The sequence below is a fragment of the Pseudophryne corroboree genome, chromosome 2 (assembly GCF_028390025.1).
Source record: "Pseudophryne corroboree isolate aPseCor3 chromosome 2, aPseCor3.hap2, whole genome shotgun sequence".
NCBI lineage: Eukaryota > Metazoa > Chordata > Amphibia > Anura > Myobatrachidae > Pseudophryne > Pseudophryne corroboree.
Genome location: NC_086445.1, coordinates 704,581,449 through 704,596,136, shown reverse-complemented (window position 1 = coordinate 704,596,136; position 14,688 = coordinate 704,581,449). Strand labels below are relative to the sequence as shown.

General features: G+C 45.2%; 2 long non-coding RNA genes across 5 annotated transcripts in view; both read left to right on the top strand.

Annotated features, from left to right (window-relative positions):
• Nucleotides 1-2,553, top strand: part of LOC135045718 (uncharacterized) — a 445,823-nt gene extending 443,270 nt beyond the window's left edge. For all 4 annotated transcript variants that reach the window (XR_010238156.1, XR_010238138.1, XR_010238150.1 and 1 more), the window contains one exon: nucleotides 2,265-2,553. This is a non-coding gene — a long non-coding RNA (uncharacterized LOC135045718). The remainder of the gene's footprint in view (nucleotides 1-2,264) is intronic.
• A 280-nt stretch (nucleotides 2,554-2,833) lies between these two features.
• On the top strand, nucleotides 2,834-14,396 carry LOC135045707 (uncharacterized). Its single transcript, XR_010238127.1, has 2 exons — nucleotides 2,834-2,883; nucleotides 13,768-14,396. It is a non-coding gene; the product is annotated as an uncharacterized LOC135045707 (long non-coding RNA).
• The last annotated feature ends 292 nt before the right edge of the window (nucleotides 14,397-14,688 follow it).

The window sequence follows — 14,688 nt, the reverse complement described above, 5'->3', positions numbered from 1 at the left end:
TGTTAGAAGAAGATGAGAGAAAGAGTCAAGGAGATTATTACTAACCAGGACCCAGCTTTCCTACAGTATCTCGGGATCCTGCTCACCCATAGATGAAACCCATTATTCTGTACACTGGTGACCACCATTATCTGCTTAGTGTATATTAAACTCCTCTCCATGTTGTCAGCTGCTGACTTCCAGAATGTGAGTTTCTAGAAGAGAAACTACCACATACTCTGTCTGTGTACAGGGCTGTAGAGAGATCAACGGGGCCTGGATACTGGGGATGTGATTAAAATCTAGGAGGCATGGTCACACTCCCTTAAAAAAAGGAACCTGAAATAAAATGATGTGTACCACAGCGAAGCAGAACCATGTGCTGCAAAGTGGTACAGTTGTACCCCTCAGCAGCTGGCCTGGGTCACCTGCCAGGCCCATTGAACAGGGCGTGGGTCTGGGTCATCAGTACCCTCTCCCATCCCCCTCAGCACTCCTGTACATTTATGTGTCTTTTGCTGGTCTCAGGTCTGTGACTTCATGTAAATGTAGGAGGCTATGGCAGCTACACCCTTGCACACAGGTTACATACATCCTCAGCTACAGTACTGACGAGCACAGTGCAAAAGGTGAGCAGAAATAGTGCATGGCTCTATACAGCAAGGGGAGAGTAGAGTATATGTAGAGTAACTAAAATTAGACAGGTCATGTCAGATTTCAAAATACAGTCCCATAAAATAGTTTTTCTTTTTAACATAATTCACTAGTTTACTGTAAACTAATACTAATTTTATTTATATAGCGCTCTGTTCCAGCAGGACTCAAGGCATTTAACAGATATCCAAAATAATGCACATAATACAGAAGATTTAAGTAATACAGCAATAGACAAACCGCACAGACATAGAAAGAAAACCTGCACAGTAAGCATAATGCAGGCATTTTAGGTAATAACTTCCACAGGTTGTGTATTCTGCCCTCACAAGGTACCAGGTGAGGCAGCCATCTTGGGCGCACTGCGTAGGATTACCCTGGGTGCAATAGTATGCTTCTAGAAGAGATGATATAGATATACTGTATGTTATTCTTTTTTTATTCAAGCTGCTATGATTTACAATTTGCTAAGTGCTGTGTTACTACTATGGACATATGCAGTAAGCAGAAGGATTTAGAACATCTCAATTGTCTGCACGCTTTTTCACAGTAAGGACAGGAGGTACTGTATCCATAATTCCAAGGGATGCAGGATTGGAATTTGCAATTTGAACAACTAAAATACTCTTGTGGAAAATTTCAATAATGCCCGTAATCAAGATTTTTGCACATGCGATATATAAACAGCCTCCCTGCTACAGGTGGAACCCGTTTCTGACTCTCTGGGGACTGACTGCTACTATCATTGTTCCCTTGGGTGAGCAGACAAGAAATTCATAGGGCTGACCACTACTGAACCATACTTTTTTTTTTAATTTAAGCGCAACATGGAATGCGGCTTGCTGTCTGGCCAGCAAGTCTGGTTCCCTCCCAGTTCATCTTCAAGGGCAGCACAGCATATTACATGAGTCTCTGTCATTTTTTTTTAACTATCCACAGCACAATGGTATTGTAACACTACAACTTTCATACAATGCTATATAACAAAAGACATGCGACCCGGATCGCACTAAAAACATAGGAAGAGTTGGACCACTGGCAGAAGGAAGACCCAACAATAACCCGTGTGCAGGGGTGGATTGGCCAAAGGGCTCAACAGGAAGATTTCTGGTAGGCCAATGTGTCTGCGTGGCTTTATGTGTTGTCATGTGGCCCCACCACCCGCCCATGCCAGGCAACCCACCGCACTCAGTACACTGCATTGTCCCCATTCATTCTGTTATTCCATCTCTCCAGTACAGCAACTCTGCCATCCAGTGATGCTGCCATGGCTACACGGTATGTTATAGCTCTTGTGTTGCCCATGTCAGGCCAATTTTACAGGGCCAGTTTTAGTTCCCAATCCACCCCTGGTCTCAGACACAACTGCAGCCAAAGACGCAAGTAAGGCCGCATTTGCGTACCATCAGGCCCTATGAGGCGGGATCTGGTCCCCTCAACAGACCCTACCCCCCTCATCAGAATGCACCCCCATAAGGGCTGCTTCCATTAATTTTCCTGGTTGGTTTTCCATCCCAATCCACCCCTGGCTGTGTGAATGGGTTTCAAGCCACTGTGACATGGTTTTTGGTGGAAAAGGGGTATTACTCTGTGCTAAAACTTTACACCAAATTTTTTTCTTTTCTTTTCAGATATTACCGTATATACAGTATGTACTGTATACATTTAATAAGTGCAGCATGCCTGAAAACATGGATATGATTCCCTGATTTTCTGGAAGTGATGAGCCCAGGGATTTTTGCTGGCCTTGGCAGAGCAGTTCCACCGGTCAGTCTGAAGGAGCTGAGGCTGATGGTTGCGATGGCTATCCAATGCTGCACCATTGACGTTATTCGGTTTAAAAAAATATAAAATTTAAATGGCCAAACTAGATGGGCCAAAGAGTTCTCATATTCTGTGTGATAAAATGATATGAAGTAATTGTTATGTATTGTCTTTTGCTTTATAGTTCTGTTTATAGCGCGATAATCTGTTATTAATGTATGTTTAAGTGCAGTAATGTCTATCAGCAGCCACAGCATGTGTCATTTACTGTCACCTTAGAACTCTTGGATTTTGTGTTTCTGCAGGATCATCTGATCATTGCTTCTATCATAGAAGATATAAGAATTGCTTTTATTCCCGGAAGCTGGTTTCTTATGGTGACTTAGATTTAACCATCAATGTATCTAGCACCATTTGAAATCAGTGTTTTAGGAGTAAGAATTGCATCCACTACAAGCAACGCAGTGACATGCTTTGAGATGACAAGTAAGTAGCTTTCATTATTTAAACAGAAATGCACTGGAATATGTGAACATCCAGCAGGATCAACAAAGGATTTCAGCGGGCACGTACTCCTTTTGTCATGCAGAAGCGGTCATATCACATTTTTCATGTGTACATATCAGACTTGTAGAACACACAGACATTTGATTATGAGAGGTAATTGGTCGGCTTATAGGCCATACTGAATTGAATACTGCAAATTTCCCAGAAGCATGCAGGTTAGTGGCTTGTTTCTCTGCAAATTGCATCATGGCGTCACCCCTTTCTATGAAATGCCGCACTTTAGGGCCATGATGAAATGATCATGTCTCAACACCTACCCTGCACATTCCAGTTGGCTATACCCTGGCGTAAGAGGTCACAAACGTACAGTAGGCCAGTATGACTTAGACCTGATATTCTACAGTCACTGATGCACCAGCCAATCAGCTCCTAACTGTCAATTTACATATTGGAGCTGTTTGGCTGGTGCGTTATCACCTTACACTTAACACTGCTTTATCACTTCTCAGGCTTAATCTGCCCCATAGTTTTAGTGACGCTTTTGCCTACACACCAGGAATGCAGCTTTTTTGTGGGGTGAACCATACAGTAAGATCATTAGCAGCAGCTGTTATCACTGAGACAGTGCACATTGACATGTATGGCTGGCAGGCCCTTTATAATAACATCACACATTGATTTTTAAATGTAGGTGTCCCCTCATTCACACAGTCTCCAACCATAAACTTTAAGAACGTGAACTTACATTATCTTAGACATTGGTAGGAAGACATTCTGTCTGGAAAAATCTTGTAGAGAAGACAATTATTAACTTATTTCAACTCCCTTAACAAATGAGGTGTGGTATACAAGGTCGACAGTTATTAGGCCAACCCCAAAAGGTCAACATGCACAAGGTCAACATTGACAAGAGGTCAACAAATTAGGTCTACATGAGTTTTTTAGTTCATTTTGGTGTCATTTTCTTCGTATTAACATGTGGAACCCAAATAAGTATACCGCTTCACTCGCCATGCTTCGAGCAAGGTGCAAGCGCTCAGCACAGGTTACTGTTCATTATTGGAGTTCACGTGTGTGGTAAAGTATGAAAAAGAAAAAATTTTAATTCCAAAAACTCATGTCGACCTTTTGACAATGTCGACCTATCCGGATCCCTCACAAATCATTTTAACACAAAGTATTAACAATAATAATCTGAACCTTTTGGGGCTGCGTATCTCGGATTTGAAAATGGTGTGATGTCTGTATTCATCAGACTGACAGCCAACAGGGCTATACAGAGAGGGTGGTGTAATAAATTCCTTTTTCACCCAGTAAGAAAGGCCGACGTCATGACACGCTGCAGGGTGCTGGAGCATTTGTAATAAGCATACAAAAAGGACAATGAGAGTAGAGACTGTCTACACTTGTAAGAAAAGTGGAATGTTGCTGTAATAAATATATCTATAAGGGGCAAACACACAGTTTCAGGTGCTTGATGTTAGAACAACTGTGGCCAGCCCATGAAGATGGCATCATTATCATGTAACAAGGTATAGTGTGCCTACTGCAATGTGCAGCGTATGTAATATACTGTACATCAGACATATTCTGGGTCGGCAGTTCTTCCACAAGAGGGCAGTAGACTGCAATACAGCTAAAGTGTGGATTGCAGTTTTAAATTTTTTTTTCCTGCGGTTATGAATGAATGGATTTTAGGATTTAGTTTGTCTAGTATCCCATGTAGCATTCTGCAACAGTATGTAATCCATAGTTTCACCTGCATGTACTGCCACCCAGTAATAAAGTAACACTGACACAGCTGTAAGTGTTACCATTGTTATTAGGGTTACCTGTGGTGACGCAATCAGTGGGTGCATATAATCACATGGAGAACGTCTGAACATCTACAAAATGTGTTTGATTGCTTTTCATGAAGAAAAGCAAGCTGCCACAAATTGTACTGACAATGACTTTACACAGTACATCTTATGTAGCATTTAGGTGCAAGGTTTACACAAAAATTTGATTTTACCATTACTTCTTAATCTATATGAAGAATATAGGGGGTTATTCAGACTCAGTAGCAGTTTTACAAAAACTTCTACTGATAAAATCACAAGCTGGGGCCACCCAGCAGCACAGGACAAGCCCACCCAGCGTGAGTAGCACCACCCAGCGATGAGATTGCAACTCAATTGCAATCGCACAGCAGAAAGCAGCAAATAGAGGTTGACTACTATATACACAGCCAGGCTGCATATACAGACGCACCATCAAAGGAAATGCAGGCGACATCATCCGACCTCCCAAAAAAATGGCCATGACATGCCTGCGTTCTTTGCACCACTCCATCCCCAATGCCGCGTCACTGCCCGACCGCTCGCCGCATGTTAATCACTATGCGATTGCAGCCTTCCAGGATGCAATCGCATTGTGACTATGTGTGCAATGCGATCGCGCTGCATGCGCAGATGGCCGATAATTGTCTGCAATTTTTGCAACAATGCAGTCAGGTCTGAATAACCCCCATAACACGTAAATCCACAATACAAATTGCTATTTCACTGCAGGTAATGAAGACATGCCTATTTCTGCATTTAAAAAGAGGACTCTAGCGATAAGTCATTAAGAGGCAGATGTATTAAGCCTAGAGAAGTGATAAATGCAAGGTGATAATGCACAGGCCAAACATTACAGTTTGAAAAATGACAGTTAGGAGCTAATTTGCTGGTGCATTATCACCATACATTTATCACTTCTTTATCACTGTTTTATCACTTCTTCAGGCTTAATACATCTGCCCCTAAATACAGATTTGTTATAGGATACAGTACGCAGAAATCAATTCATCACCATAAAATGGAGGTCAGGTTGTCAGTAAAATAAGTTTTGAAATCTGAAAGAATCATAAATATCACTGCTTAATTGAATGTGATCATTATCTGCTGTGTTTACCTTGATCTACAGGTGAAACTCTGAAAATTAGAATATTGGGGGTCATTCCGAGTTGATGGTAGCTGTGCTAAATGTAGCATAGCTACGATCATGTTCCCAGACATGCGGGGGGACGCCCAGCACTAGTCCGCCCCTCATGTCTGTCCACCCCCCCCCCCCCCCCCCCCCAGACAAGTACAAAAGCATCGCACAGTGGCGATGCTTTTGTACTTGTTGAGTAACTCCCTACCAGCGCAGCTCCAGTGGCTGACCAGGAGTTGCTCGTCGCTGCCCATGGTCGCAGCAGCTGCGTGTGACGTCACGTAGCCGCTGCGGCCCGCCCCCCTGCGTTGGCCGGACCGTGCCTCCAAAACGGCGGCCAAACGCTGCCGTGCCGCCCTCTCCCGCCCAGCGACCGCCTCTGCCTGTCAATCAGGCAGAGGCGATCACTAGGGAACGACAGCCTTCAGCCGTCCGGCACGTGCGCAGTTCCGACCCGATCGCTGCGAACAACTGCAGCGAGCGGGTCGGAATGACCCCCATTGTGCAAAAGTTCATTTTCAGTAATTCAACTTAAAAGGTGAAACTAATATATAGACTCATTACATGCAAAGTGAGATATTTCAAACCTTTATTTCTTATAATTTTGATGATTGTGGCCCACAGTTTAAAATAACCCCAAATCCAAAATCTCAGAAAATTTGTATATTACATAAAATCTATTAAAAAAAGGATTTTAAATACAGAAATGTCATCCCTCTGAAAAGTATAATCATGCATATGTACTCAGTACTTGGTTTGGGCCACTTTTGCATGAATTACTGCCTCAATGCGGCATGGCATGGATTCTATCAGCCTGTGGCACTGCTGAGGCGTTATGGAAAACCAGGATGCTTCAATTAGCGGCCTTCAGCTCTTCTGCATTGCTCGGTCTCATGTCTCTCATCTTTCTCTTGCCAATGCCCCAGATTCTCTATGGGGTTCAGGTCAGGTGAGTTTGCTGGCCAATCCAGCACAGTAATCCCACGGTCATTAAACCAGGTTTTGGTACTTTTGGCAGTGTGGGCACTGGACAGGTGCCAAGTACTGCTGGAAAATGAAGTCAGGATCTCCATAAAGCTTGTCTGCTGAAAAAAGCATGAAGTGCTCTAAAAATGTCCTGGTAGACTGCTGTGTTGACTCTGGACTTAAAAAGCACAGTGGACCAACACCAGCAGATGACACGGCTCCCCAAATCAACACAGACTGTGGAAACTTCACACTGGACTTCAAGCATTTTGGATTGTGTGCCTCTCCATTCTTCCTTCATACTCTGGGACCTTGGTTTCCAAATGAGATGCAAAATTTGCTCTCATCAGAAAAGAGGACTTTGGACCACTGATGAACAGACCAGTTCTTTTTTTTCTTTAGCCCAGGTCCAGGATCCGTCTGTGTGTGGTGGCTCTTGATGCACTAACTCCAGCCTCAGTCCACTGCTTGTGAAGCTCCCCCACACTTTTGAATGGCCCTTTTCTCTGACGTCCTAGTGGATGCTGGGGACTCCGAAAGGACCATGGGGAATAGCGGCTCCGCAGGAGACTGGGCACAAAAGTAAAAGCTTTAGGACTACCTGGTGTGCACTGGCTCCTCCCCCTATGACCCTCCTCCAAGCCTCAGTTAGATTTTTGTGCCCGAACGAGAAGGGTGCATACTAAGGGGCTCTCCTGAGCTGCTTAGAGTAAAAGTTTAAAGTAGGTTTTTTATTTTCAGTGAGACCTGCTGGCAACAGGCTCACTGCACCGAGGGACTAAGGGGAGAAGAAGCGAACTCACCTGCGTGCAGAGTGGATTGGGCTTCTTAGGCTACTGGACATTAGCTCCAGAGGGACGATCACAGGCCCAGCCATGGATGGGTCCCAGAGCCGCGCCGCCGGCCCCCTTACAGAGCCAGAAGACTGAAGAGGTCCGGAAAATCGGCGGCAGAAGACGTCCTTTCTTCAATAAGGTAGCGCACAGCACCGCAGCTGTGCGCCATTGCTCTCAGCACACTTCACACTCCGGTCACTGAGGGTGCAGGGCGCCCTGAGATGCAATAAAAACACCTTATATGGCAAAAAATACATCACATATAGCTCCTGGGCTATATGGATGCATTTAACCCCTGCCAATTTTTCCATAAAAAAGCGGGAGAAAGGCCGCCGAGAAGGGGGCGGAGCCTATCTCCTCAGCACACTGGCGCCATTTTTTCCTCACAGCTCCGTTGGGGGAAAGCTCCCTGACTCTCCCCTGCAGTCCTGCACTACAGAAACAGGGTAAAACAAGAGAGGGGGGGCACTAATTTGGCAGATAAATATATACAGCAGCTATATCAGGGAGAAACACTTATATAAGGTTATCCCTGTATATATATATATAGCGCTCTGGTGTGTGCTGGCAAACTCTCCCTCTGTCTCCCCAAAGGGCTAGTGGGGTCCTGTCCTCTATCAGAGCATTCCCTGTGTGTGTGCTGTGTGTCGGTACGTTGTGTCGACATGTATGAGGAGGAAAATGGTGTGGAGGCGGAGCAATTGCCTGTATTAGTGATGTCACCCCCTAGGGAGTCGACACCTGACTGGATGGTCTTATGGAAGGAATTACGTGATAGTGTCAGCACTTTACAAAAGACTGTTGACGACATGAGACAGCCGGCAAATCAGTTAATACCTGTACAGGCGTCTCAAACACCGTCAGGGGCTCTAAAGCGCCCGTTACCTCAGATGGTCGACACAGACACTGACTCCAGTGTCGACGGTGAGGAAACAAACGTATTTTCCAGTAGGGCCACACGTTACATGATCACGGCAATGAAGGAGGATTTGAACATTTCTGATACTACAAGTACCACAAAAAAGGGTATTATGTGGGGTGTGAAAAAACTACCCGTAGTTTTTCCTGAATCAGATGAATTAAATGAGGTGTGTGATGAAGCGTGGGTTTCCCCCGATAAAAAACTGCTAATTTCTAAAAAATTATTGGCATTATACCCTTTCCCGCCAGAGGTTAGGGCGCGTTGGGAAACACCCCCTAGGGTAGATAAGGCGCTCACACGCTTATCAAAACAAGTGGCGTTACCGTCTCCTGATACGGCCGCCCTCAAGGAACCAGCTGATAGGAAGCTGGAAAATATCCTAAAAAGTATATACACACATACTGGTATTATACTGCGACCAGCAATCGCCTCAGCCTGGATGTGCAGTGCTGGGGTGGCTTGGTCGGATTCCCTGACTGAAAATATTGATACCCTGGACAGGGACAATATATTATTGACTATAGAGCATTTAAAGGATGCATTTCTATATATGCGAGATGCACAGAGGGATATTTGCACTCTGGCATCAAGAGTAAGTGCGCTGTCCATTTCTGCCAGAAGAGGGTTATGGACGCGACAGTGGTCAGGTGATGCGGATTCCAAACGGCATATGGAAGTATTGCCGTATAAAGGGGAGGAGTTATTTGGGGTCGGTCTATCGGACCTGGTGGCCACGGCAACGGCTGGGAAATCCACCTTTTTACCCCAGGTCACCTCTCAGCAGAAAAAGACACCGTCTTTTCAGGCTCAGTCCTTTCGTCCCCATAAGGGCAAGCGGGCAAAAGGCCACTCATATCTGCCCCGGAGCAGAGGAAGGGGAAAAAGACTGCAGCAGACAGCCTCTTCCCACGAACAGAAGCCCTCCCCTGCTTCTGCCAAGTCCTCAGCATGACGCTGGGGCCTTACAAGCGGACTCAGGCACGGTGGGGGCCCGTCTCAAGAATTTCAGCGCGCAGTGGGCTCACTCGCAAGTGGACCCCTGGATCCTGCAGGTAGTATCTCAGGGGTACAAATTGGAATTCGAGACGTCTCCCCCTCACCGGTTCCTGAAGTCTGCTTTACCAACGTCTCCCCCCCGACAGGGAGGCAGTATTGGAAGCCATTCACAAGCTGTATTCCCAGCAGGTGATAATCAAGGTACCCCTCCTACAACAGGGAAAGGGGTATTATTCCACGCTGTTTGTGGTACCGAAGCCGGACGGCTCGGTGAGACCTATTTTAAATCTGAAATCCTTGAACACTTACATACAAAGGTTCAAATTCAAGATGGAATCACTCAGAGCAGTGATAGCGAACCTGGAAGAAGGGGACTATATGGTGTCTCTGGACATCAAGGATGCTTACCTCCATGTCCCAATTTGCCCTTCTCACCAAGGGTACCTCAGGTTTGTGGTACAGAACTGTCACTATCAGTTTCAGACGCTGCCGTTTGGATTGTCCACGGCACCCCGGGTCTTTACCAAGGTAATGGCCGAAATGATGATTCTTCTTCGAAGAAAAGGCGTCTTAATTATCCCTTACTTGGACGATCTCCTGATAAGGGCAAGGTCCAGAGAACAGTTAGAGGTCGGAGTAGCACTATCTCAAGTAGTACTACGACAGCACGGATGGATTCTAAATATTCCAAAATCGCAGCTGATTCCGACGACACGTCTGCTGTTCCTAGGGATGATTCTGGACACAGTACAGAAAAAGGTGTTTCTCCCGGAGGAGAAAGCCAGGGAGTTATCCGACCTAGTCAGGAACCTCCTAAAACCAGGCCAAGTGTCAGTGCATCAATGCACAAGGGTCCTGGGAAAAATGGTGGCTTCTTACGAAGCGATTCCATTCGGCAGATTCCACGCAAGAACTTTTCAGTGGGATCTGCTGGACAAATGGTCCGGATCGCATCTTCAAATGCATCAGCGGATAACCCTGTCTCCAAGGACAAGGGTGTCTCTCCTGTGGTGGTTACAGAGTGCTCATCTTCTAGAGGGCCGCAGATTCGGCATTCAGGACTGGGTCCTGGTGACCACGGATGCCAGCCTGAGAGGCTGGGGAGCAGTCACACAGGGAAAAAATTTCCAGGGCTTGTGGTCAAGCATGGAAACGTCACTTCACATAAATATCCTGGAACTAAGGGCCATTTACAATGCCCTAAGTCAGGCAAGGCCTCTGCTTCAGGGTCAGCCAGTGTTGATCGAGTCGGACAACATCACGGCAGTCGCCCACGTAAACAGACAGGGCGGCACAAGAAGCAGGAGGGCAATGACGGAAGTTGCAAGGATTCTTCACTGGGCGGAAAATCATGTGATAGCACTGTCAACAGTGTTCATTCCGGGAGTGGACAACTGGGAAGCAGACTTCCTCAGCAGACACGACCTCCACCCGGGGGAGTGGGGACTTCACCCAGAAGTCTTCCACATGATTGTGAACCGTTGGAAAAAACCAAAGGTGGACATGATGGCGTCACGCCTCAACAAAAAACTGGACAGATATTGCGCCAGGTCAAGGGACCCTCAGGCAATAGCTGTGGACGCTCTGGTAACACCGTGGGTGTACCAGTCAGTGTATGTGTTCCCTCCTCTGCCTCTCATACCCAAGGTACTGAGAATCATAAGAAGGAGAGGAGTAAGGACTATACTCGTAGCTCCGGATTGGCCAAGAAGGACTTGGTACCCGGAACTTCAAGAGATGCTCACGGAAGACCCGTGGCCTCTACCTCTAAGAAAGGACCTGCTCCAGCAGGGACCATGTCTGTTCCAAGACTTACCGCGGCTGCGTTTGACGGCATGGCGGTTGAACGCCGGATCCTGAAGGAAAAAGGCATTCCGGATGAAGTCATCCCTACCCTGATCAAAGCCAGGAAGGATGTAACTGTGCAACATTATCACCGTATTTGGCGTAAATATGTTGCGTGGTGTGAGGCCAGGAAGGCCCCTACAGAGGAATTTCAACTGGGTCGTTTCCTGCATTTCCTGCAAACAGGACTGTCTATGGGCCTAAAATTAGGGTCCATTAAGGTTCAAATTTCGGCCCTGTCAATATTCTTCCAAAAAGAACTAGCTTCAGTTCCTGAAGTTCAGACGTTTGTCAAGGGAGTACTGCATATACAGCCTCCTTTTGTGCCTCCAGTCGCACCTTGGGATCTCAATGTAGTTTTGGGGTTCCTAAAATCACATTGGTTTGAACCACTCACCACTGTGGACTTAAAATATCTCACATGGAAAGTGGTAATGCTGTTAGCCCTGGCTTCAGCCAGGCGTGTTTCAGAATTGGCGGCTTTATCCTATAAAAGCCCTTACCTAATTTTTCATACGGACAGGGCAGAATTGAGGACTCGTCCTCAATTTCTCCCTAAGGTGGTTTCAGCATTTCACTTAAACCAGCCTATTGTGGTGCCTGCGGCTACTAGGGACTTGGAGGATTCCAAGTTACTGGACGTAGTCAGGGCCCTGAAAATATATGTTTCCAGGACGGCTGGAGTCAGAAAATCTGACTCGCTGTTTATCCTGTATGCACCCAACAAGCTAGGTGCTCCTGCTTCTAAGCAGACTATTGCTAGTTGGATTTGTAGTACAATTCAGCTTGCACATTCTGTGGCAGGCCTGCCACAGCCAAAATCTGTAAAAGCCCATTCCACAAGGAAAGTGGGCTCATCTTGGGCGGCTACCCGAGGGGTCTCGGCTTTACAACTTTGCCGAGCAGCTACTTGGTCAGGGGCAAACACGTTTGCTAAATTCTACAAATTTGATACCCTGGCTGAGGAGGACCTGGAGTTCTCTCATTCGGTGCTGCAGAGTCATCCGCACTCTCCCGCCCGTTTGGGAGCTTTGGTATAATCCCCATGGTCCTTTCGGAGTCCCCAGCATCCACTAGGACGTCAGAGAAAATAAGAATTTACTTACCGATAATTCTATTTCTCATAGTCCGTAGTGGATGCTGGGCGCCCATCCCAAGTGCGGATTGTCTGCAATACTTGTACATAATTATTGTTACAAAACTCGGGTTATTATTGTTGTGAGCCATCTTTTCAGAGGCTCCTCTGTTATCATGCTGTTAACTGGGTTCAGATCACAAGTTGTACGGTGTGATTGGTGTGGCTGGTATGAGTCTTACCCGGGATTCAAAATCCTTCCTTATTGTGTACGCTCGTCCGGGCACAGTATCCTAACTGAGGCTTGGAGGAGGGTCATAGGGGGAGGAGCCAGTGCACACCAGGTAGTCCTAAAGCTTTTACTTTTGTGCCCAGTCTCCTGCGGAGCCGCTATTCCCCATGGTCCTTTCGGAGTCCCCAGCATCCACTACGGACTATGAGAAATAGAATTATCGGTAAGTAAATTCTTATTTTCCTGACAATGCTCTCCAGGCTGCGGTCATCCCTGCTGCTTGTGCACCTTATTCTTCCACACTTTTCCCTTCTACTTAACTTTCTATTAATGTGCTTTGATACAGCACTTTGAGAACATCCAACTTCTTTTGCCAATTTCCTTTTGAGGCTTTCCCTTTTTCTGGAGGGTGTCAATAATGGTTTTCTGCACTGAACCAGACTGAGGGACCATTTAAAGGCTCAGGTGGTTTGGATTAATTAGATGATTAGGGTGTGACACTTTGAGCCTACAATAGTGAACCTTTTCACAATATTCTAATTTTCTGAGATTTTGGATTTGGGGTTTTCTTAAACTGTAAGCAACAATCATCAAATTATAACAAATAAAGGCTTGAAATATCTCACTTTGCATGTAATGAGTCTATATAATATATTAGTTTCACCTTTTAAGTTGAATTACTGAAATAAATGAACTTTTGCACGATATTCTAATTTTCTGAGTTTCACCTGTAATTCAGAGGTATGCAAGTGTAGCACTCCAGCTGCCCTGGAGCTACACATCTCACAATGCCCTGCCAATGCTTTAGCATGCCTGAACATCTAAACTTAGCAGAACATGCTGGGATGTGTAGTTCCACAGCATCTGAAGTGTCAATAATCAGTTTCATTGACAATACACAATAGGTTAAGAACCCCTACAATTGTTTTTAGTAGTTATTTCTTCATGTAAAGGAAATAGCTATTTAACATTTTCCCTCTATTAAATAAACTAAGATTACCGCAAATAGTTTGTTTTATTTACTAAATTAAAGGCCTACTGCTAAAGGTCTGGAGACATATGACCTGGAACATAGAAAGGCCTACTACTAAAGGTCTGGAGACATATGACCTGGAACATAGAAAGGCCTACTACTAAAGGTCTGGAGACATATGACCTGGAACATAGAAAGGCCTACTACTAAAGGTCTGGAGACATATGACCTGGAACATAGAAAGGCCTACTACTAAAGGTCTGGAGACATATGACCTGGAACATAGAAAGGCCTACTACTAAAGGTCTGGAGACATATGACCTGGAACATAGAAAGGCCTACTACTAAAGGTCTGGAGACATATAACCTGGAACATAGAAATACTGTTAAAGTGTGCAAAGAGTTGTGTGCCATCTTATTTCTTCATGTGACAGTAGGTTTGATCCCTCAAAGTAACACAGTCCCTTACACAGAATGACCGATCTCTCTTGGTGTTCAGAGGCTGACATTGTAATCTAGCACCATTTGAAATCGGTTATGACAGAGGGCAAATGGCAACTGCAGCAACTGAACAATATACAGTAAATGTGAACAAAACATTTAACCTACTGGATTTCATTCTGTGATGTATTTTTTGTGTGTCCTTGTACATTTTACTACAAGTCATTTAATAAAGAAAATACACGTTATGTTTATTCACTCATTATTGGCAGATAATACCAGTGTATTGACACCTATAAAGATCGCATGTTTTGGTTGTCCTCATGTTGGCTTTGGTATAGGCTGACTGGTAATGCCATACACACCACATCACAAGAGATCACCAAGACGTGGGTAGGCAATAATAGCTTGGAAGTAGAAAAGTTCTGTCAAATATCAAGGCAGTTGTAATAATCTCTTTTTGGGCCCTCAAATCCATTCTTAGGTTGTAAAAGTATATGCATAGTATAGCAAACAAGTCACTTCAACCACAAGTCTGAC